We start from the raw sequence: 23,469 nt of genomic DNA on the forward strand, positions 1-23,469 counted from the left end.
AGTGTAGCCACTTCCTTCCTTCAAATGAGTGTCTAAAGGCTGATGTCATCATCAGTGATATGTCCGATGACATCATCAACATCCATATAGGAGGAGCGTCTTTCATGACACAGCATTACTGAAATTCCTATAAATATTTAAGTAGTTTGATCAATTTAATCAAAAAGATGTCATTGGAAGCTTCCCGCAGCAAATAAATCAACTGAGTTCTGCGCTGAGTTATTGCCAATGGAGGCGAGTACGCTCCTGCACTGTATCTGCTTGCCAGCACTCAAAGGACAATTTGTCAAAAGCCGATTCTCATAATGAACTTACATGATCAGAATCGTTCTCATTGGAACCTACAAGTAACAAGACGGAGACATAAAGGAGCATGGGAAACCGCTCTATACATGTGTATGCCAAGAAACCGGTCACAATGCCCCACATTTCATTAAAGGGAAACCTACACATTGAAGATGCAGACCTACCTCTAGGTTCTATCTATTTATCTATCTATCTATCTATCTATCTATCTATCTATCTATCTATCTATCTCCTATCTATCTATCTATCTATCTATCTATCTATCTATCTATCTATCTACCTACATCATATCTATCCACATCTATCTATCTATCTCCTATCTATCTATCTATCTATCTATCTATCTATCTATCTATCTACCTACATCATATCTATCCACATCTATCTATCTCCTATCTATCTATCTATCTATCTATCTATCTATCTATCTATCTATCTATCTATCTATCTATCTCCTATCTATTTACCTACATCATATCGATCTGTCCATCTATCTATCTATCTATCTATCTATCTATCTATCTATCTATCTACAAACATCATTTCATCGAGATTTGAGGATTGCATACGTAAAGTCACGGTGGACTCTCTACCCCCAACAAATTGGTAGCCGCCACTGAACATCTGTCTGTTCTCTAAACCACAAAAAATGAGCACCACACAGACAGAATAATCCTGTAGCCATCATTACCATCACAAGAAAGCACCTGTCACATCAGTGAAAAGCCTTTAGTCATTTACTCTTCTCCTGATATATATGTATATATAGCCAGCTACAGAAGTGCTCTCCAATCTGTTCTCCAACTGTTGTCAAACTACAACTCCCAGCAGGCGCCAGTCGATTTCGCAGACCGCTGGATTACAGCTTTCCTGCTGTGCTAATAGTAATATCTGCAATGAAGAATCCACAAAACCCTAAATAAGTATACAATACAGAATAACTTTAGTAAAACATGTTAAAATAGTCAACACTTCTCTAGTCACAAAAGAACACAAAAATCTGCAAAATTATGACAAAATAACTTCCCGGACTCGTCTTCTGCTCAGTGTGCTATGGTAGTCTGACACCCTCTCCCCTGTTATAGGGTTTTCCAGTGAGGGGAGTCTATGCATAGTGTGCAGCAGTAGTCTGAGACACTACCCCCCACTGTTAGGGCTCGTTCACATGGGGCAAGAGGCCACCTCAGAATCCGCCCCCTCACAATAGAGGTCTATGTAGACTGCTAGCTTCCTTTTTTCCGTGAGCGATATGTTCACGGAAAAAAGAAGCGAGCTGTCCTTTCTTCAGAAGGATTCCGCGGCTGAGTCAGCCCCGGCATCCGCCTCACGACAGCACCCTCCGGACTAGGCCCATTCATTTGAGCCTACTCCGGAGGGGGAAGTCGTGACTGTCAGAAGCCGCGACAGTCGTGGCAGGCACATTTTGGTCCTATTCTGACGCAGCTTCCCGTATCAGAATCAGGACCAAAAAACGCGGTCCCGTGCCCTGTGTGAATGAGGCCTTAGATGCACCAGCACAGATTTAAGAGGAACGTATCTCACACTGTACATAGTGTAGTCCGAGGAGCTGCTGAGAAAAACAGTGTTTGGGAAAACTGTCCCACAATAAGTCTAAAGGAGGCCACCGGGTATTATCTATATATTCCCCAGGTAATATTTTATTACCACATGTTGTGGACCGCAGCTTTTTTTGTTGCAGATTTTGTTTTCTTTGAAGCCAAAGCAAAGAATGGCTACAAAAGGAATAGGAAATATATAGGAAGTTCTTATACTTCTCCCTTCTGCTCAATCCATTCCTGGCTTTGGTTTAAAAAAAAAAAACACAACAAAATCTGCAACAAAAAAAACTGCATTTCCGCAACGTGGGGTCTTAGCCTAAAAATTTTCTAGAACAAGCATCAACCATCTTAAAGGGGCTGTCCCACTACCACAACAATCCATAGTAGGAGGAGCGGTTCAATAACAACCAATCGCGCCCCTGTCTACATGGAGATGTGGTCGCACATGCACGCTGCTGCTCCATTTAATCTCTATGGGACTGATAGAGATACCCGAGTATAATGAAAATCACACCTAGACAGGCTGAATGGAGCAGATCTGCACAGGTATGACTGTTGCTCCATTCAAGCAAGGACCCACAGTCTCTTAAAGCGTTTTTTCAGAGAATTACATATTGATGTCCTTAATATACGTCATCAATATAAATGTGGCTGGTGGAGGTCTGATACCCAGGACCCTACACATCAGGACCTCCACTGAATAACACATGCGTAAGGCTGGGCTTGGCATTCTCTGGAATGGGAGTGATCTATAGCTGTATCATAACCGATAATCGTGACGTCATCAACATGGGGGGGACTTGAAAGAGTCGATAGTCACAGGTCCTGGGTTTTGGACCCTATCAATCACATATTAGTAACTTATTCGAGGGATAAGTCATCAATTTGCAAGTCCTGGAAAACACCTTTAGACTACCTGCACAGAAAAGTGTGCATGAACGTGGCCCGTGGTAAAACAACATGATATCTATGTGCCGCTATTGCTTCCGCAGACCCATTCATATTCTACAGTGAGCCCGGGCCACAAAACGGACAGGAATAGGACGTGTGCTGTGATTTGCCCCAGCTCACTGACCCCTATACAGACGCAGACAGGTGTGTTTTTGGGGACTTTAAAATAACACAGCACATGGTTATGTGCATAGAGCCTTAATCCGTGAGAAGACCCCCAGGAATCAGATACTTAACATCTATCTACCCATTCCTATCTATTGATTTCAACCCATTCCCACCAAACCGCTGTTTCCCGGGAGTGACACAGGGGGGCATTCTGCAAAGCGTTAAGCTGCAATACCAGGCACAGCCCATGCACAGCAGTGGCGCTGTTGCTGAAAAGGCTGCAGCACTATGAGAGATAGGATGATGATCTGCAGCATGCGGAGAAGGTGTTTCTGCTCGATATAACTATAACATAACAGGATAACTTTCCCACACAACATAAAAGGTTCGCTTTAATTGGGTTTGTTAATTAGCGAGTAAAAATAGCTGTAATCATGCGAAGCAGAATCTGATGGAGCTGTAATTGCTGGCAGGGCCGTGGGTTTGTGTGTATTTATTAATTATTGTGTCAAAAGCAAACATTTGATTTGTCACACAGCAGATGGAACCGAAGCTCGCAAAGTGTGAGGTAAATAAAAATCCCGCACCATTATTACATTTGTCCAGAGCAAAACCAGCTGTGAACGGATCGCTATCTGCACGTCATGAAAGGTCACTAAAAACCTTGCGCGTACACTCGAGCTACACGGATCCAAATATCGTAATGCACATGACAGGGCTTTGTAAGGCAATATATTCTGGATGGGGGCCCCTATCAAACCCATAGGAGAATCAGCGTAGAGCGTCGCACGCGGTTAATTAATGCCGGAGTGCGGAAGGTTGTTTTGTTGATTTTTACTCTCCAATGAGCCAAAGAAAAAATAAACTTTGCGCTAATTGAGCAATTACTACAATATCAGCGGCAATCTTGCATTAACGGGACCGCGAGAGGAGGATGGAAGGGCTATAGGCCGATATTGTGACAGGAAGACAAGGATGGCGGTTTATTTTATCTCGAAAAGGTTTCAGATGAATCCATCATGAATGTGGCTCTATCTGCCAAGCACTTCAGAGGGAGGAAATTGAGAATAAACCAATACTATACTCGTTCTCATATGTTTGGCTGGAAGGAACAGGGTGTCGGCTCCTACGATAACATCTGTATTTGGGCCAATGAAACCCAAGGGAAGACTGTAATCACGTAGTACCACAGATACCACACAGCTTGTAACGTGGTTATTTCACTTGTACTGCGGTCCCAAATGTTTCCTGACTTTACATTTGTGGTTTTCTAGAAAGGATTTTGCATTTCTTTTTTGTGGGAGATTAACCCTCTAATGGCGAGAAGTGTTTCTTAGTAGGTACAGCAGCTTTCGCTTTACGGTCCATGGATAATCTGGGTTTCAGATGCAGATAACAGCGTGGGATTGATTCGCTATAGCATAATGTGCATCGGCATCAATCAGATTAATAGGAATTATTGATCAGCCTGCTTCGAGGCGTACATAAATTAAATGACCAAAATGCGGTGGTATTGGATTTATCTGCGTCTGGAGTCAAAGGGCCCAGGATTGTGGCTTCTGAGATGCAGGTTCTTATTCACAGATTTTTTTTTTCTTCTGCAGATAAAGCAGAGCTGAATTTGCCCTTTTTAAAGGGATCCTATCATTAAAAGTAATTTTTTTTGTCCCTAACACGTTGGAATAGTCTTAAGAAAGGCTATTTTTCTCCTACCTTTAGATGTCTTCTCCGCACCACCGTTTCACAGAAATCCCGGTTTTCGCCGGTATGCAATTGAGTTCTCTGGCAGCACTGGGGGCGGGCCCCAGCGCTCAAACAGCACTGGGGGCGTCCCCAATGCTGCCAGCGAATTTTCCATCTTCATCAGAAACGGGCTCTTCACGCGTCTTCTTCCGGCGGTGGCTTCAGACTTCTAGGCCTCGGGCCTAGGGCAAAGCCAACTGCGCATGCCCGCCTGCCACAAGAAAATGGCTGCTTAAAATACTGTGCAAGCAGCGATTTTCTTTTGGCCGGTGGGCATGCGCAGTCAGATTTGGAAGTTTGAAGCCACCGCCAGAAGAAGACAAAGGGAGAGGCTGTTCGAAGAAGATGGAGGCGGCGCTGGAGAGTTCTCTTGCAGCATTGGGGACGCCTTGAGTGCTGTTTGAGCACTGAGGACTGCCCCCAGTGCTGCAAGAGAACTCATTTGCATGCCAACAAAAACTGGATTATATACCGAACGGCAGCCCAGAGAAGACATCTAAAGGTAGGAGACAAACAGCCTATATTAAGGCTATTCCTACGTGTTAGAGACAAAAAAAAAAAAAAGACTTTTAATGATAGGTTCCCTTTAACTGCATAGGGCTATGTTCACATGAAATTTGGGATGTCCATTTAGTATGGTATGTAAACCAAGATAGCTCACGATGTGTATGCCAACTGTGTTCAAAGTGTTACATTAGCAAGCGTAGGAATAGCATATCAGACTATGCTATTCTATACAATATTAAACCTATACAATTTTTAACATTTTCAATAGGACCCTATGAGTGAAGAACCCCACCGTATGGACTCAGGTATCCATTTAAGGTCTATTTTCCCGGTGTATAAAACATGATGTGTACAGAGCCCTATAAGCACTTCAATCCAGTGTCACACCACGTTGGTTCAGTAGGCACTTGGTGGAGGGATCACTTTTTTGGTGGCATAACAATGACATTTTTAGCTCACCAATATCTCATCCATGACTCCCCTGCTATACATACAGTAGGGAATAAACTAAACTGGACTGAATATCAAAACCACAAGATAGTGGACAAGAAAGAAACCATTGAGAATGGCATGGGACCCGCTAAAGACCCACCAGCTGGTCACCTCTTGCTCTTGGGTCTGCCCTCAAGCTGGCCATACAAATTAGATTAATGTCCGCCAAACCTGCTGATTCCAACAGGACTGGCCAGCAATCTAGCAAGTATGTAATACTTGGCTGAAGTTCCTTGGCTGCAGTAGGGTTTCTTAAGGTTTCTTAGAAATCTGTAGTAAGTTATACTATGTATGCAGTATTCATGCACTAATACTAAGGTGTAAAACGAAGTGGGTGTTTACTGAAGGAGATGCCACAACTTTATGATTGGTGGTGGTCGGACCTCTGCAAACCTTCTCCGAATTTCTCACAGTATGTACTGCTCTCTGTAATCTCACTGTCACACAGTGAATGGGGTCAGTGTCGTAGTTCTCTGGGTGGCCAGAACAATTGCTTTGTAGGGATAATCTGTGAAGAAGACTCCTTATTCTGAGGATCGTTGCGAGTTTTAGCAAAAAGTGCAGCACACAAAAAGTGCATTGGAATGGGGCCTATAGTAAGCCCTCTCCAAAAGGAGTAGGGAACTCATAGAACTTTCCCAAACCTCAGGAATCAAGGACGGATTATATCGCTTTGCCAAAGCCTTGGGAGAGCCTGACTTCTTGCTGTTGACTTCTACCTGGCCTTTCACTCAAGTATCTACAAGGAGCCAAGAAGTAGGAGAGAATCCTGACCTAGACCTTCAAGCCACGCGTCCTGTAAGGTCGCCATATCCTAAAAGATCCTATGACGAACATGGAAAGTGAAAACACAAATGAAACAAATATAGATGTGCACGGTGACATTACGATATAGACATCCGACCGCGACTTTAACAATTTCTCCATAACTCCGCTAGCCAGGTCTGTACAAGTAGATGTAGGTGCACGTAAAAGTCAGAAAATGCGCCAACACTCATCCTGTATTGACAATACTTTCCTTTCCATATCAATGCCACAGAAATGCCACAGTGTCAAGCATATATACCGTATGCAGAGCTGTCACGTTATATTGAAGAAAGCAAATAGGAATAAGGTGACAGGTTAGTAAAAAATTCTGCTGGTCTGGCTCCTGCTAAGATCTGTATACAGCAGCTAGTCCCTGCAGATGAAAGGCCGTCATGTATTCTATCGCATCCTGACAGATAAGCTACCTCCCTTCCTTCTCCAGCACAAGGCTTGCCTCATTAGTTATATACCACCATCCTTGTTCTATCCTCCACACCGGCTTCATTTTCAGACATTGCCTTGCATCTTCACTGTCCCTTCCTCTGGATATATGTCACTTGTCATTATATTTGCACCGCTCTGCGTGTTTACAGATCACAGGAAGACTTCGTTAAAATAAAACTGGCGATGAGGAGATGAGAAGCGAAAAATTCTGGAGCAATCAGCACAAAAAAACCCGAAAAAAAACACATTCTTGGCGGGACGTCTCCCTGTCTTGGACATGTAAAACAATTACAGTAGGAGAGAAGGAAATAACCGTGTCTGAACTGAGAAAGAACCGCAAAACAAATAGATGGAGACTTCGGAAATCTTGGCTGCGGCGGCGCAGACACCATTTCTCCGCACATGAGATAAAACGTAATACTCATTAAATCTTTAATGGCATAAAATGAGGGGCATGATTATTTACCGCCTTTTGTGCCAGTTTGGCAACGGGCTGTTTTAATATATGGCCTAGATATCAGATGAGCATTCAGTAATTACTGATGAATATGGATACCTCAGCAATCCGAATAGGCTCATTAAAGATAAAAGCGCGATACACAAGACCACGGGAAAAAACACTGTGGCAACTTGTATCGGAAAAGAAGCAGTACATTTAGGAACTTTTGCTTTTAGGGCTACGGTGACTACCAGATTTGTCTGCCACGATCAAACATGGCCCTAGAAGTTTCTAGCAAACACTGCTCCGTCTACAGAAGCAGAACAGGCATTTTACGGGGATGATTTTTGCAAATAAAAACACGCTCAGAATGATGTCAAAAAATTCTAAAAGCCATAACTCATTGATCCCATTTCAGTGCTTCCCCCCACCCGTGACTGACAAAGTAGGCATTTTCTGTGTTGAGAGGGACAAGAAAGCAGAGATCAGCGGGGACCTGGGAAACATTGGAATGGGAGCAGAAGAGGATCGACTACATCTGTTTTTTTTTGTACAACAAAATGCCAGTCTTAATTCCTCCACTGGCGCTAGATGTGCCATATTAAGAGGCCCACCTATATATTTTTCTGGTGCACTGGTGAAATCAACGCCAGTCAGGTTTCTAGATTTCTGGTATAACTTACCCCGGCTTTCTGGTGTGAGTGACAGTAACTTTTTAGTCTCCACCTTCAGTTTCGTAAAAAGTGGTGACAATGTGGTAAGGCAGTGCTCCAATGATGTGTCCCAGCTAATCCGGTTGCACACAACCGTGTGCTAATCGGCTGCCATGACTGAATGGCAAGGGTGGCACATGGATGTCATCCTTATGCCACCGTGCTTCCGTAGCCCCTCTCATTCGATGAATAGGAGCCACAAAATTGGACAGGAATAGAACCTGTTCCATATTTTGCGGCCCAAACCCATGTCCGTGTAATTCACGGTCATTTGTACGATAGCACACTGACCATTCATATGGTCGTCTGAAAGGGGACTTACACTCATAAAAATAGAGAAAATGGGTCAGTAAATTCTCCTACTGGGTATATATCTTTTTAAAATTTTTATAGTCCAGACAACCTCTTTTATTGTGTGATTGAGAGGACCAGTGTAGATAGTACACAGACGGAAAAGTATAAAGGAAAGAGTTGCACCTTTCCCATGTTCTGGACCTACCTCTTGTTTTGCTTTACAAATACTGATGTGAAATACTGTCGTCTGAGCCTTAAGGGCCTTAAGATGACCAAATGTTTTATGAATGCCGGCCGAACCTGCCAATTTGATGGCACCAGCCAACCACTTAATGGAGGTGTCCTGACTGTCCTCCTGATAGCAGATTTTCGGAAAAAGAAGATGTGGGCAGGCCGGATTTCAACAAAACGCCAATCTTTTAGTTGTCTCGCCTCTCCCTATTGAGAATACATGCATGCTTAGCTGAGCGATGTGTGCACATGTGTAGTGGGTTGGAAGGAACAGTTGCTTATTCTGGCCAACTTTAACCTCACTTGCATATGTCTACATGTTGGAGATTGAAGATACATCTGTAGACCAAACCAATGATAAATACCTTGCTTGGAACTGTAGAAGGCAGTCACATTATTCTAGTAGCCAATTTGACATTTCTAGTGGCCTACCAATAACTAGCTGCATAAACATCAATAGATTAGAGTAGAAAACACTGGGAGGATTTATCAAGACCAGTGTAGGAGTCACAAATCAGGTGCATCCTCTATCGGGCTTGCGCCAACCTGAAAACTACCCTAGAAAAAACGTCCACGTTTCAGTTGCATTTAGAGACCCTACCAAGGCTTGGTCAAACCGAACTGCCAAGACACACACCATGTAATATAGCCCGAGATCAACAGTGTGAACCCAGCCTTAAACAAGTCATGGACAACCACGAAACGTACAGCTTTCTGTGACATCTCTAAAACTGTTTGTTTTTCCGTGCCTCGAATGACCTAAACATCTTCGCTGTGTGATTACTGTAGTACATTCCTGATCTCCCATTAAATAAATAGCGTATTAGCGGAATAATCCAATAAAGGTGTTTTTACTCCTAAGTATGGAGTGCTTGTGGTCTGGCACGTCTATACTCTGTTTAGGAATTAATAGGCTCTGAATTTATTACGGCAACACAAACATGACTTCCCAGGAGAGGACACGTCAGCCTCTTCCTGAATATAACAGACAACAAAACAATAGGCAGCCATCTCCGGAGAACCCAGAAGAAAGGAGTATTGTGGACCGCACGGAAAGGACTTCGAGAATGTGAGAATGGCGTCCACACAAAACCACTGTCTACTAGTCACCGCGCAGCTTTTAATTTACCACAGCTGGATTGGTTTTAGTCAGTTTTGATAAATCAGGCTCATATTGGATCTTAGGCCTGAACTACATGGTTTAATTTTCATCCGTGTGTGTCCGCAGAGGAGACAGGCTTGAGGCCTCCAAGTTCATGTCCTCTGAGAAATAGACTGAAATATTGTCTGATGAGATTTATTCCACATAAATAGTATTGTGGTTGTGTGAATTAGGCCGTAGGCCCGTATCATAAAGTATACATCGGCCTAGCGGATTCTCTAATGACCTATACTATGCACATCTATTGTAAGTGTGGTCAGGTTTGGTCAGCCCCAGTTCAGACTGTGGGTCACCTTGTCATGAGAAGCAACAGTACATATAAATATCAATGGGCATTCACTGCTTTCAATGGACATTCAAGGCCCTTAATGGCAGAAGGCTGTCCCAGACAGGCCTCTCGGCTTTAGCTACTAAGGACGGTCTTAGACGGCGAACCTCCTCCGTTTAGACAAAAGAGCAAAGGCAATGTCTATAACTTTGCTGCAGAGAGGAACAATGGGGTCATAGGCTCACATTTTTTAGGGGGAAGGGTGGATTTGTTTCTCTTTAAAACAGATTAAAATGGAGGGTGAAGCTGATGCAACCCGTTCATTCGTTTTTTATTATGTTTACAGTAAATACAGCGCTCTTTTTATTCCTGTACTTTATCCCATCCCAGGGGTTTAATAAAAAACATATTTTCTGTTAATGGAGCAAATATGATGTATCATTTACCATGGTGAAATAATAATATTTTGTAAAAGGAGGAGAAGATGTACATTTTAGTCTCAGATAAAATAAAATTTTCCAATTTTTCCCATTCTACCAAATCCAAGAGAATAAGATGGAGTCTACAGAAATGTCAGAGGTATACGTGAGAGGTTTTCCTGACGTATACCTCCAATAGAAGCCTCCATGACATATGCCACTGTATACGCATACAGTGGTGTACATCAGCCTAAGATTCCCAAAACAAGGCACGTGGCTTACTTTTTAGTTAATGTACCCATTGGTATAGGAAAACGTAGCTGACTTCACTTTCCAATACAGCCAAACCTATGCTGACTCATACCATCCTAGCATATGCCAAATGGACAGTCTTTTGGCATATGTGGCATATGTTGGTGCACAGGAGCCTATAGGCATATTTGACATATGCCGTATGTGTATTGAAAACTAGATCTGAACGGAGCCTTAGGCGTGTTGCGCCTCTGTAAGACATCCTATTAGGGCCGTTTCACATGGCTGAGCTCAGACTGGCAAACTTGGTCCTTGCATCAGCTGGATCTTCCATCCCGAACCTGGCTCAGCCGAAGTGAAATGACATGCTGAGTTCTGTAGAGCTGAGTTCAGGCCAGTAAATCCAACAGATACATGAACTGAGTTTCCCTCCCTGAATTAGGCCATGTGAAACCGGCCTTAAAGATTCTGTCTCCTAGTAGCAATGTCTTTAGGGAGAAAAATTTCCTTAGACATGGCAAAAATTCCAAATCAGCCCAAAATATATAATCCACATGTATGTATGTGATGTTAAAGGCTTGCAAAAATAAAGTAGGGCCACATAAACCTCTATGAAATAGGCAATACACTAATTTTACCATTCGTACTTTTTCCATCCACAAGTACTGCACAGTAATATGCGGTGCAGAAAATACAAACACTGGAAATGCTGCGAATTTGCAGTCTGAAATTGTACAGCAGAATACAGGATAAGATTTTAATAAATTTCATCCACACCCTGCAGAAAATTTCTATGGCCAATGTGACACGTGCAGATTTCCATAGCGGATTGTTCCCTTTGCCATGCTTATGGTAAAAACCAATATAAGGATAAGCAACCAGGCCGGTTTTGGAAATCTACTCGTGTCCGCACTGCTATTTGTAACGCAAAGTGTGCATGGGATTCGCTAGAATCCCATCCACTTTGCTCTGATCGTAAAGTGCCGCAATTTTTTTCCCCAGCATTTACGCCACTTGGGGCCCCGGCCTAAGTACACAAGTAACACAAGTGAATCTGAATTGGATCCAAATTGTCACTTGGCCATTTTAAAACAATGACATTGAATGCGTGTAGAAAAAAAATGGTTCATTCCAAACGGACCCAACAGAAATCAACGGATCCATTTTTAATAGACGCAAACATGGCTTGACATCCGCGTCTACGTCTGTTAGAAACGGTTCAGTGGTTGGGGAAAAAAAATTATGAAATTCTTACGTTTTTTTGATGGTCTATCAGAAATGGACGCAAAATAGATGACTGTCGGCCGTCGAAAATGAACAAAGAGAACGTTGTAAGATGACAAAGTCATCCATTTTTTTTTTAAAATGTAGATTATGAACCCCATATAGGGATCCCAATGTTGCCCCCCCAAGTCATCCATTATTCACGGCCGAGAAACAAATATGCATATAGCCTTAGAGTGATGAGTAGCCAAATAATATAAAAAGGTTAAGGGTGAATGGCCACAATGTGTCCGCCATGTAATCACTGGTGGCCATATATAGCTGTCACACCGTGTGCCCCATATGTAAGTAAAATATATGTGATCTCCCCTTGAAATACACCAGAAATTTGTGCTGGTGTTTGGTAGCTACAAGTTCAATCCCCCATCACTCCATACCCTGGAAAAAAAGTGAACTCCTACAAAATCATACAACTATATAGGAGAATCAGGTCTTTATATCAGACAGTTATTGTATGTAGCCAGGGGTGCAGAGCAATTTCAGGATTGCCAGGCGTTCCACTTACACTGATCTTGGTGTGTGAGCATTATATGTTAATATCAGATGGCCATAGTGCTGAGCATCCAAGTAGTGAGTGCAAAACGTACAAGCTGTTCACTGGAAAAACTGACTTTTCCTACAGAACGCAGGGTTGTACTGCAAAAACAAAGCGAAAAGAGCTCAGTTCGGCTGTTTTTTCCACTGCAACATGACCTTGATCCGCACAATCACTATTGTGTATTCTAATTGTGCGTTAATACAACTCACACAGCTTATTTTGATTTCAGATCCCCCAGCTGGCGCTTAGTGTCACTTCAGCTGTTCACAGGCCCCCCTTCAATTCCCCGCTGCCCCCCCTCCATCCTTTATACAAGTAGCCAGAAATGACATTCTCTTGGCCAAGCAGGGAACCCACACCTACCAAACACACACAGATACACAAGATCCGAGGCCCACCCATCACCAGGCTTCCTGAGGAAATCGGACCTCGGACTCGTAACCCCTTCACTGCCTGGACGACAACATATACATATCTATACACAAGCAGGCAGCGGACGCCATTGAGGGCTGATGTAATATGCAGACAACCTGTTCAGACTAATACGTTCTCTTCTTTTACACATATGACTATCTGTATGACAAGGGGATTTGGTTGTATATAATATAATGCATACAATATATGTATTAGCTGGTTTGGATTAACCCCTTAATACATGAAGCATTCATAACTAGTGACAATTTTTTTTTATTTTTTAAGTCTCACGCGCAACCCAATTCAGAAGAACGTGTCTATAAGGCTACATATCATCTTCCATGGTGTTTTCTTCTTGGAAAAATTATTATTATTTTTTTTAAAATACCTGTATTGCATTGCTTCTATAGAATTTTTTTGCCTTTGGCGTTTTTATTCACTAACCATTTTTCTGTTTTTTTTCCTATAATGAAATCAATAGAAAAAGTCCTGACAAAAAACACTAAAAATAGCCATGAAAGATAGAAAAAAACCACAAAAAATAAGCATGTAAGGCTACTCCTATTTCTTTAATAACCTGTAACACTGTATTCTTAAAGCCAAGTCCCCACTTAGTGAAACGCCACTAAAAAAACAACGCAGAAAAAAACGCTGTGCAAATGCATTGCAGTTTTTTTCCCGCAATGTCTTTTAATATTTTTTACTGCGTTTCGCACTACATTTGAATTTTTTCACTAGTGAATAACTTGCAGCTTTTTTACCCCACAATGCGTGAATGAGATTAACCAAAATCACATAAATTTTGCCCATACTGTAAAAAGCTGAATTTTTTTCCGCTGCGTTTCTGCAACATGGGGCCTTAGCCTAATGCTTATTCAAGTTAAGGCTGGTTTCACGCCCGAATTTTTTTTTTTACCACAAAAAATACTTTTAAAAACATTGTGGCCGGGTATAATTAAATAAGACAATATGAATAAATGTATATACCGTATATAGTGTTTTTTTTATGGCACTTTTAGTGCCATAAAATTCAGTATGCTCCAGGTTTGGCGTTTTTTTCTCAGTCATTCACCTATTGGTTTCATTATAGGAGACAATAAACACCTGAAAATAAATAATACCAGAAAAGCGCCATGTGAACAAAAACGCCAGGGGAGAAAAAAAATGCTAAAAAACACCATTAAAAATCCTCTCAGAAATATTGATGTAGTTGTAGGGTTTTTTCTTTAAAGGAAAACTAATACAATATTCATATTGTAAGGAACACATAGTTACGGTATGGTCCGCATAGATGGCTATGGTTCCATATTGGTAGAGATCCTGAACAGAGCTGTGTACATGAGGCCTATGCAAGTAGTATTGTGTTTTTTTGTTGTTTTTTTGAGGGAGACATGGGTCTTTCCTGTCACACCTGACTGAAACCAATTCTGTAAGCTCTTCTGCACCTCTTTCAATATATACTGTAGTAATATAATACATACCTATGTTTAGATAGAAAAAACCCAACTAGCTGAAAAAAGAAAATTCACTATGCCCCCCCAAAACCCACATGCCACAACCATCTATTGTGTGAACAGGAATTCATATGATTCTCTTCTGTGCCTTCCCAGCCTAACCCTGCCCCCTCTAAATATGGAGACTGCATGACGTCATCTGATTTCTTAAGTCGGTAACCCATGAATTCACATTTTCACGGTGAATGGGCGCACAGCGCTCCTACTGATTGAAGTGACGTCAACGGATTATTTCACCAGACTGTCACCGTGACAGAGCCATTGATCAGTTAGCGACACTCCACGATTTATGCCGGAGTGCTGCAAAACCTATTGCCTGGCAGCATAAATTTACATGCCATGGTTTTCAGAAGATGCAATAATGCAATATTTTTTTCCTATGTCGCAAGCCCTAAGAATACAGTTCGCTGCCAGAATTCAATGTATATCCCTGCAATAACATACTTCAGACTTTGCCTATATTACCAAATTTTATATTGCTCCAAAACTATGCCTGCTGCCTCCCAACTTTGCTATATGTACTAAGACTACCATTACAATGGTGTTCAATTACGATAGAAAGTAAGATAACGGTAACACTATACCGTATGTATTGTCGCGTATAATATGTCTATCTCACATGTAACATATCCACAATTACGATAGAACTCTGCTTGTACTATATGAACATCTGTATCATGAAATGTTAGATACATAGATACCGTAAAGCTCTGTTTGTAGCCTACGCTATTGGAGTAGAATGAATCTGTAGAACTGATTCATGTTTGCAACCTGTCGCTATAAAATATAACGTAAAACAAAACAAATGATTCATAAAGAATAGCGCAAATGAAATCTCTTTGAGAACACGAAGCAAAATTTGAGTAAATAATGTCGTCTTAGGTGGACGTCTTCTCGAAGATGAGCAGTATACATAGTATATGGTGGAAGTGAGAATTGATCGAAGGAAATCTGGTCTGGATAAGGGGTCTTCTCATAGAGGAGTCTTCTGGAAAGGTTTCAGCAAGATGGATACTGCTTAATGCAGAGTCATACCTACTGTAGGTGTTCCTCCACTTGGGAGATAGATTTTAATTTGCTGACGGGTGGGCAGGATGGCTAATCCCACTGACTCACAGCTAAATCTGCATGTAAAGCAAAAAAGTCTTCAAGACCATAAAACATCCTAGATTACAAGGCATATCACACGCAGATTCCAAGGGGAAATTTTGGTTCTCAGATGTCCTGTGGATGAACATTGCAAATACCACCTATTGTTCCCTAGCATATCAATGCTACAATAAACCCAGTACTTAGTCTTAAGCACATGCAATACTTGCTATCTCCTTAGCATGTGTGTCTATCCTTTGCATGGATGGCTTCCTTGGCGTCACTGCAACAATGAGGGGCAGACATGAAGGGAATGTCTACAGAATGTCTCTCCTCGTTGGCAGGTGACTGGACGCATATTCAGGAGGTAACTGTCCCTGTGGATGACCCAGGGCTGTGAAATTACAGGAATATCCTCACTTCCAGAACACGAGGGGAAGGGGAGGGGGGGTGTAGAAGTGCCCTGAAATTTGGCTAAGGTCCAAACGTCTAAATGAGACACTCAATCTGACTCTTCTGCTCCAAGGGTATATACGGATATAGATGGTAGATATGTGCAAACTCAATGTGTCTGCAGAAGATTTGTTACGCAGAGCAAATTGTTGCCAACCCTTTAATAACGACGTATGACTCACTCATTGTGCCAAGCGTAATGGCCTGCAAAATGCTTCCTCGGCACTTTTTAAACATCGCACAAATTAAGTTCACGAAATGAAAAAAAAAACTAAATGTACGGGGGAAGCAAATTAACTTATCCATTTCCGTTAAACTGGGAGGACAGCGTCTGACATTGCCATCCTATAGCTGTGAAATATGTCCGATGGCGGTATAATGGACGCCGCGCTTATGCAAACTAATTCCACGGAAAGAACAACGGTGGGATTGTCTGGGCTTTGGTGTCGGAAAATGAGAACGTACTCTTATGAAAAATTCCGACAGGTGCTAGTCATGTACAGTAGCCTGCCTATAATCTGGTTAGAGTAGGATGGGAAGAATACTACAGACCGGTAATTTAATAGCATGTAATATTTGATTTCTTCGAATAAAATGTGGTTAATGGGTTATTAAATAGAATGAAAACGATTAAAGAATGAAACGCAAGAGGCATGCAGATGGTGCAGTGCTGGGGTTGTGTGGTTTTTTTTCCATAGGAATGCAGGCAAATCTGTACAAAGATTAATGACAAAATAATAGGGGGCTGCAAATGGAAACCACCATGCGAAGAAAAAAAAAAAAAGTTCCTGCTACGTTAGAAACAAGAGATGGCAACTTGTGTCATACTATTTTGGTAAATTAGATTGTGGGTAGGAAAAGAGGTGTAGAGGGCGCAAGTAGGAGGTTACTGCCCACTTCCCTGTTGGATGGAGCGTCTCCTCCTGCCCCACAGGTCAGGGTAATTAAGCCCAACAGCAGCTGCAGAGAAACCAGACACCGGTGCGGTTACGTTCCACCAGCCGGGTCCCAATTACCTGCAGTAGCTTTCTAGTCACATAGATCGGACCTCTTCCCTTAGCGCTGGGTTCATGTTGATGGCTGCGAAAGGGGTTAACGTGGACGCCACTCCTCCATTACACTAAGACACAAGTGCGAGTTTCTTCTAGATGTGCACTGGATGAAACCTGTTAATGAAAGCCTGGGATATAGAAACCTGATGAGTGACAGTTCCCAATCCTATGTAAATCCTGCTAGGGAGATTTCCACGCTGCCATATTTCTCCTTCAAATACTCTTGAATGTGGGGACCTCTTACTAATCCCTTAAAGGAACTGTCAGTCTGCTAAATATATAATGTAATACAATGACATATAAAGTGAATTATCCCTAATAAGACTGACTATTATAGTCATAGGACACCAGCACTACTAGAATATCAATGTTTCCTTCTAGATTTGCAATGCAGATGTCATTTACTAACATTGCGAATATTTGCTAACCCATCACACCTACAGACGTGGAATTTTTTTAACTTTCTAAATGGCAGCACTTAGATTAATTGTGACTGGTTGCTATGACACCTAATTGGATTGATACCTCAACCGGTCTTTACACGTTACAGGAACAGACCAGCTTTGCCCCAATTCTTGGAAAATGGCGACAGAACCACAGCACTTTTGCCGCAATATGGACAAATCATAGCAAAAGCCGTGATGTTAAACACAGCCATAGGAAACTATTCATTCGTATTCTCTTTTAGGATACGGAATAATAGTATGATTTGTGTTAAGATTTTTTAAATAATTTTTGCTGGGTTTAATTGGATTTTTGTCTGAGTTTGGAAAAGGAAACCGGGTTCAGGACGGTAATATAGAAGGACCATGCATTAAAAGGTATACAAGATTTGGCCAAACTGCAATATAATCCTATCTACTGTATATAAGTATTAGATATGCTTGTATTTATTGTATTGGACAGGTATATTTGCAGAGATTTTTCCCACACCTTTTAATACCTGCTTTCAGATTATTTTGCAAAAGATATCATACATCTAGGACCTGTACTAGGGTCTCACAGCCAAGAAAATTTCACACTATTGTGGCTGGAATCATGGGCGCGAATAATGCCCATGATACAATCAGCACATGAAAAGCATGAGTGCAATGTAATATTTTATATATAATAAATGCAGGTCTCATTTTGCCATACGTAAGGGGCAAATGCTCAGCTGGCAACCGGTCTTTACTTCCTCACTGGGTGATTTCACAAGCAAAATTAATGTCATTTTCTAGCTGGGTACTATAGTTTATATGGAAATTTGTCCCTCTATGAAATTGCACTAAATAACTCCTGCTGAATGTGCTGAATGAAAGTTTCCTGACCAGTGACTCCATACAAGGATGCAGTCTACTTTACTAGCCTGCTATACCTTTTTATAAATGGGTATGTGTGAGTGTGTATATAGATAGATACTCTCTCTCTCTCTCTCTCTCTCTCTCTCTCTCTCTCTCTCTCTCTATATATATATATATATATATATATACATACCCCATGCATCATATCTATCTATCTATCTATCTATCTATCTATCTATCTATCTATCTATCTATCTATCTATCCATCTATCTATCCATTTATATTGTCCCCCACCCTCATTATATGACGTGTGACTTTCCTGCGAAATCCATCCCATTTTGGCCCATAGGATCAGATATAGACTGATATATAGACTCCATATAAAACATGGACTCTGTATACAAAGGAGTAATAACAACTATAAGTTTCACTAATAAGGTCTATCCCAAAAGGCAAATAGTCCCGGTACGCAATCCCAGTTTCACACTCACATATATTTAGCAAGACGGTCTGGCAACCAGCCACGAAATATGAAGGAGACACATGATGACTTCATTCTGAACGTCGTCAACGTACCCATAGAGAAACTAGAAGAAATTCTGCTAAAAATGAGAGTGAATGAAAACATGTCAAACATCCAATGACCCAAAGGCAGGACTGTTAAATCTGAAGACGAGGACTAATAATTTTCATTGATTTAGTACTTAAATAAAGTTAGACCCTATACTATAAACCTAATGCTTTAAAGGTCCCATTGCCGAGCACAGTCCTGAATGGGAGCCAGAGCTAACAGCGAGTCCTGATCACTGTATGACAAGTTGCTTCTCATTCTCTGTATACTTCTGGCCCGGGCCCAGAGACTCGCACATAGTCAGATCAGGACACAAATAAATAGCTGGGACAGAAACAAACAGACTTTATCTCAATCTCCCCTACCAGGGTTAAGGATACCCGCTATTGTATTACAGAGTTGGCAAAGGGAACTTTGCATGTGGTTCTCACCAGAGATGAACCAGGCTATTGCGGTGCAGCCTGCCAGTTGTACGTGAAGTCAAAGTAAAATGTAAACTAAGGGAGAGATGGTATTTTTTTCTTTTACGAGAAGGAAATCGGATGTTGGGGTTTGTGATAAAAATACAGGAGTGTGAAACTGGATAGCGGAGAGAAGAGTCTCAACGCCGCTGTCCTTATCTGCGTTAATAACTGCCTCCTTGTAAAACAGATCGGGAGCAAAGTAATTGTGTGACACGCTTCAATGAGCCCTTTCTTATATCTCAGCATATCAGCTTGCATGTAGATAACAGCAAGTCAATTGTGCCTGCATACCTTTGTGACCTACAACGGAGCGGCGCACGGTGTCGACTACTCCGAAAGTGAGCAAAACGTGCCTTCGGGTACAATGGATCGTGGAGTGAACTTAATTCTGCTTGTCATAGCCTGCAGCCTCTTCCTGCACCCTTCCAAAATGGCCGCTGCTGGAATCACCTGTGCGTCAGACTTCTTGTGACAACACATGGCTCTTAGTGAAGTGGGACCAAAGAGTACTCGCTCTATGATGAGCGCAATTTAAGGAGAGAAATACTAGGATCGTGCTAAAAAATGAATGACAGTTGTGAAGTGGAAAGGTATTGGGGTACAGTCACATGAGGCGGGTTCTCTGCAGTCATTTTCTGCGACTATCCCATTTGTTGCAGAAATCCATATGCTTGCCACCAAAACAACCCCATTCAGATAACTGGCGAGGATTTTCACACAGAAATTTTTGCAAAAGATCTCTCATGCCATATGTGACTATACCTTTAAATTATTTTTTTTTTTTTACATGACCACTTGTTAATCTTTGGACATATATATTTGAGTACATATATGTAATACCATCATGCTGCAGATCTCATACACTTCTGCTTAAAAATGACTCATATCAAGCATTTTCTAGGAAATGTGTCGCGTGCTACTATCAATGAGTATGCACTTCATTAAATATCTAAAGTGGAAATTGATTTTTTAAAAAAATATTTTTTCTCTCTAATACAATTTTTTGTTAAATTCTTATGATTCATTCCATGAATATGAAGAGCGATCTGATCATAACACCACCTTAACATGCAGGTGAAAACTGGTATTACACCCATCCTGGCGTTATATAGAGTGAAATAGTATGGTGCTATGAAACAATATACGTAGTAATAAGCAATGGCGGTCTTGTCAAAGATGAAAACCTCACCCTTATTGCTGAAGCCTATAGGTGGTTAATATATATATATATATATATATATATATATATATATATATATATAATCCAAAGGTATAGCTCCAAAACATGCACTATTAGCTATTAAAATAACGTCTATATGTAACAAAATAAGAAAGTAGCAATAAAATATACCGTAAAATGGTGCAAAAGTGTGTTGTGTGTGTATAGAATAATATATACAAACAGTGGATAGATGTGTGCACACCAGTGCAAGCTCCAAAATTGCCCTTTTATTCCTAATTTTTCTTCTGTTTAGTATGGGTAAAGGCTCGGTAAACATAAAAATAAAAAAGTACCTATAAAATAAAATTTCAAAAACACCCAAATCACCCTCCCTATAAAATGACGAGCGTCCAGTGACGAGAGGGTTAAGTCGAAAACCCCCGCCAGCTGTCACAGAGCGAAGACGCATAAAGTGACTTAATTTCATTCCTGGTTGTCTAAGTAATAATATGCTGCAAGGCACTGAAAAAAAAAAAATATCACATACAGGCAAAATTAAAACACTCATTATCTAAATACTGGATTATCGGGCAATTTTTGTTTTCCAGAATTTTATTTTCTTTGGTCTTTTGCCTTCTAATGGTTTTATCTGCTGGATCCTGGAGGAGATAAACACTGGACAGAAGTGATTAGCGGGAATAAAGGAACTGTGCGACGCAATGTATATATTACGTCATCCCTGCGGAAACATCAGGGTGCACTGAAGACCCTGTGCTACAGTCGTCAAGGCATTGTCAGTTGCACCAACACCTCGATTGCACATAGATATATGCATATGTATATTTTATATTGAATATTTTTTATATTTGATTTACTCTCCCTAATAAACCTAAAAAAATCATAGAAATCAATAGAAAAAATAGTTTTCTTTACATACATCAACAGGTCATTGGCAGCTACGACCACTCGCTACTATGTGTCCAAGTACATATGCATGAAAACATATTACCTTGAATGTTACATTTTAGGCCCAAAAGCCTTTCGGAAATGTTACAATGTAGTATCGCCTGAAAATAGTCAAAAAATAATAGCAAGGACGTGTTGATTCATCTTGTCGATTATGATGCGCCTTTCGGTGTGTCTTACATACTAGATGTAGCAGAGCTGACTTGGTCATTTTCAGCACTATTTAGATAATGGTACCTGAACTCCAATTGAAAACCACTAATAATAGACAGTCATTCACAGTGGGTTGTGCCAGATGACAAATTCAGCTCACTACCGCGCCTGAGATATAGAAGCACACTATTCTCAGGTATACTGTGTAAAGCCTAATACAACTATAGCCCATATACCTGAACTGACAGCACAAAACCAACTCCGCTGCATTATTTCTGCCGCCAACCCCCTTTATTGGGTAATTTGGTCTCTGTTTGCTAAACACTGCTTCCCTATAATATCGGCGTGCGTTTAATACAACCTCATGTATAATGCAAGAAATGCTATTTCATTTTCAGCTGTTAAAACAGCAAATTCAATTTGGCTGAGCGCTTGTCTGCCAGATATATTACCTTATTAAATTTGAGCGGTAACCCCCCTTATGTTATTTTTTATCTGCTTATGCAGTTGCTTCTGCTGAAATTCAAATTTTCAGTGATTATATACCCACGCATCGATTCTTATCTCTCCCCCTGTATCCAGATAAGTTGCAGGTGTGTTAGCTACTAGGCTCAGTCCATTGGAGTCAGTATAAGTGACAGTGACAGCGTTACACCTTACAGCGGACCTATACAAAGGCTGGAGGTGACATTGTAGAAATTGACCTAAAATTCCCTTCCTTAACATGTCATTAATGAACTACTCCATTACCAAGGAATCTTCGTCTGTAAGGAAGGGGTGCAAACGAATCAAAGCGTCAAACGTGACAATAATAAGTCAGACGTTCCTATGAAAATGCTGTCAGATCCTAATAATAGGAAAATCACAAACGCTGAAAAATCTGACAAGAGCAGCGAGTCAATGAATGAAATCCTGCGTATTGACGGAGGGTGGCCTCCTTAAAACAATGTTTTGTCTGCATGAAGATGAACAGCAAACATTTGCATATCTTTATCTGATTTCTATTTGCAAACACTGGCAGCGAATTGGGTCAAAACAGCCGTCTCGTGAACTTTGTCATTTGCATGACACTTTATACTGGATATTGCGTTAGAAATCCAATTCTGCATGTCTAATAAATGGCATTTCATGACGACTGGTAATGACAGTGTCAGATCTAGGGTGACTAAGATGGATTTTGCTAGCACGTACTATATAGGGGCACAGTAAGTGCCTTTCGGCCTAGTGCCCTATTACAGTTTATTCCCCATAAAACCCTTTGCAGTGTGAACATGTAATTATCTGAGTGACCTTTAACACCGTATTTTACAAGGTGGCACCACTGCCTTAGCAGCTCATTGCAATCTCGATCCTAATACAGAATATGCCTCTCTATATAATACACATTTAATATTGCCCTAGATTTTCTAACATTCTGTGTCAGATCTACGTTACCGATTCCTTAATCGTTTCACTGCTACAAATTCTTACCTGTTAAAATACTATATCAAGATGAATTTGTACAGTGCCTCATAGTCACAGCGTACGATCGTACTCAAGAAAATAAGATCTATCCACATACGGCAAATACGCAACAAATACACACCTCCAAACTGATTCCTCCCAGACAGCTACCTTTTAATGTAAATCACCTATTTCGCTTCCCCTACCGATGCAGCAGAGCGGAGTTTGACACGATGAAGGTAGGCACATAGTATTACAGTATAGGTTTACACAGGTAAACCTATTGCAAAGAGTAACAATGAAAGAAGCAACCTCAAACACTTAAATGACAAATTTAGCTCTGCTGCATCGTACACATTGCAGTAAACCCTGGAAGGAGATCTGCTT

At 41.1% G+C, this 23,469-nt stretch overlaps 1 protein-coding gene across 3 annotated transcripts in view; it reads right to left on the reverse strand.

The window, feature by feature from the left end:
* NOVA1 (NOVA alternative splicing regulator 1) overlaps positions 1–23,469 on the reverse strand; it is a 77,938-nt gene that overhangs the window by 51,553 nt on the left and 2,916 nt on the right. The window lies entirely within an intron of this gene.

The sequence above is a fragment of the Leptodactylus fuscus genome, chromosome 7 (assembly GCF_031893055.1).
Source record: "Leptodactylus fuscus isolate aLepFus1 chromosome 7, aLepFus1.hap2, whole genome shotgun sequence".
Classification (NCBI taxonomy): Eukaryota; Metazoa; Chordata; class Amphibia; order Anura; family Leptodactylidae; genus Leptodactylus; species Leptodactylus fuscus.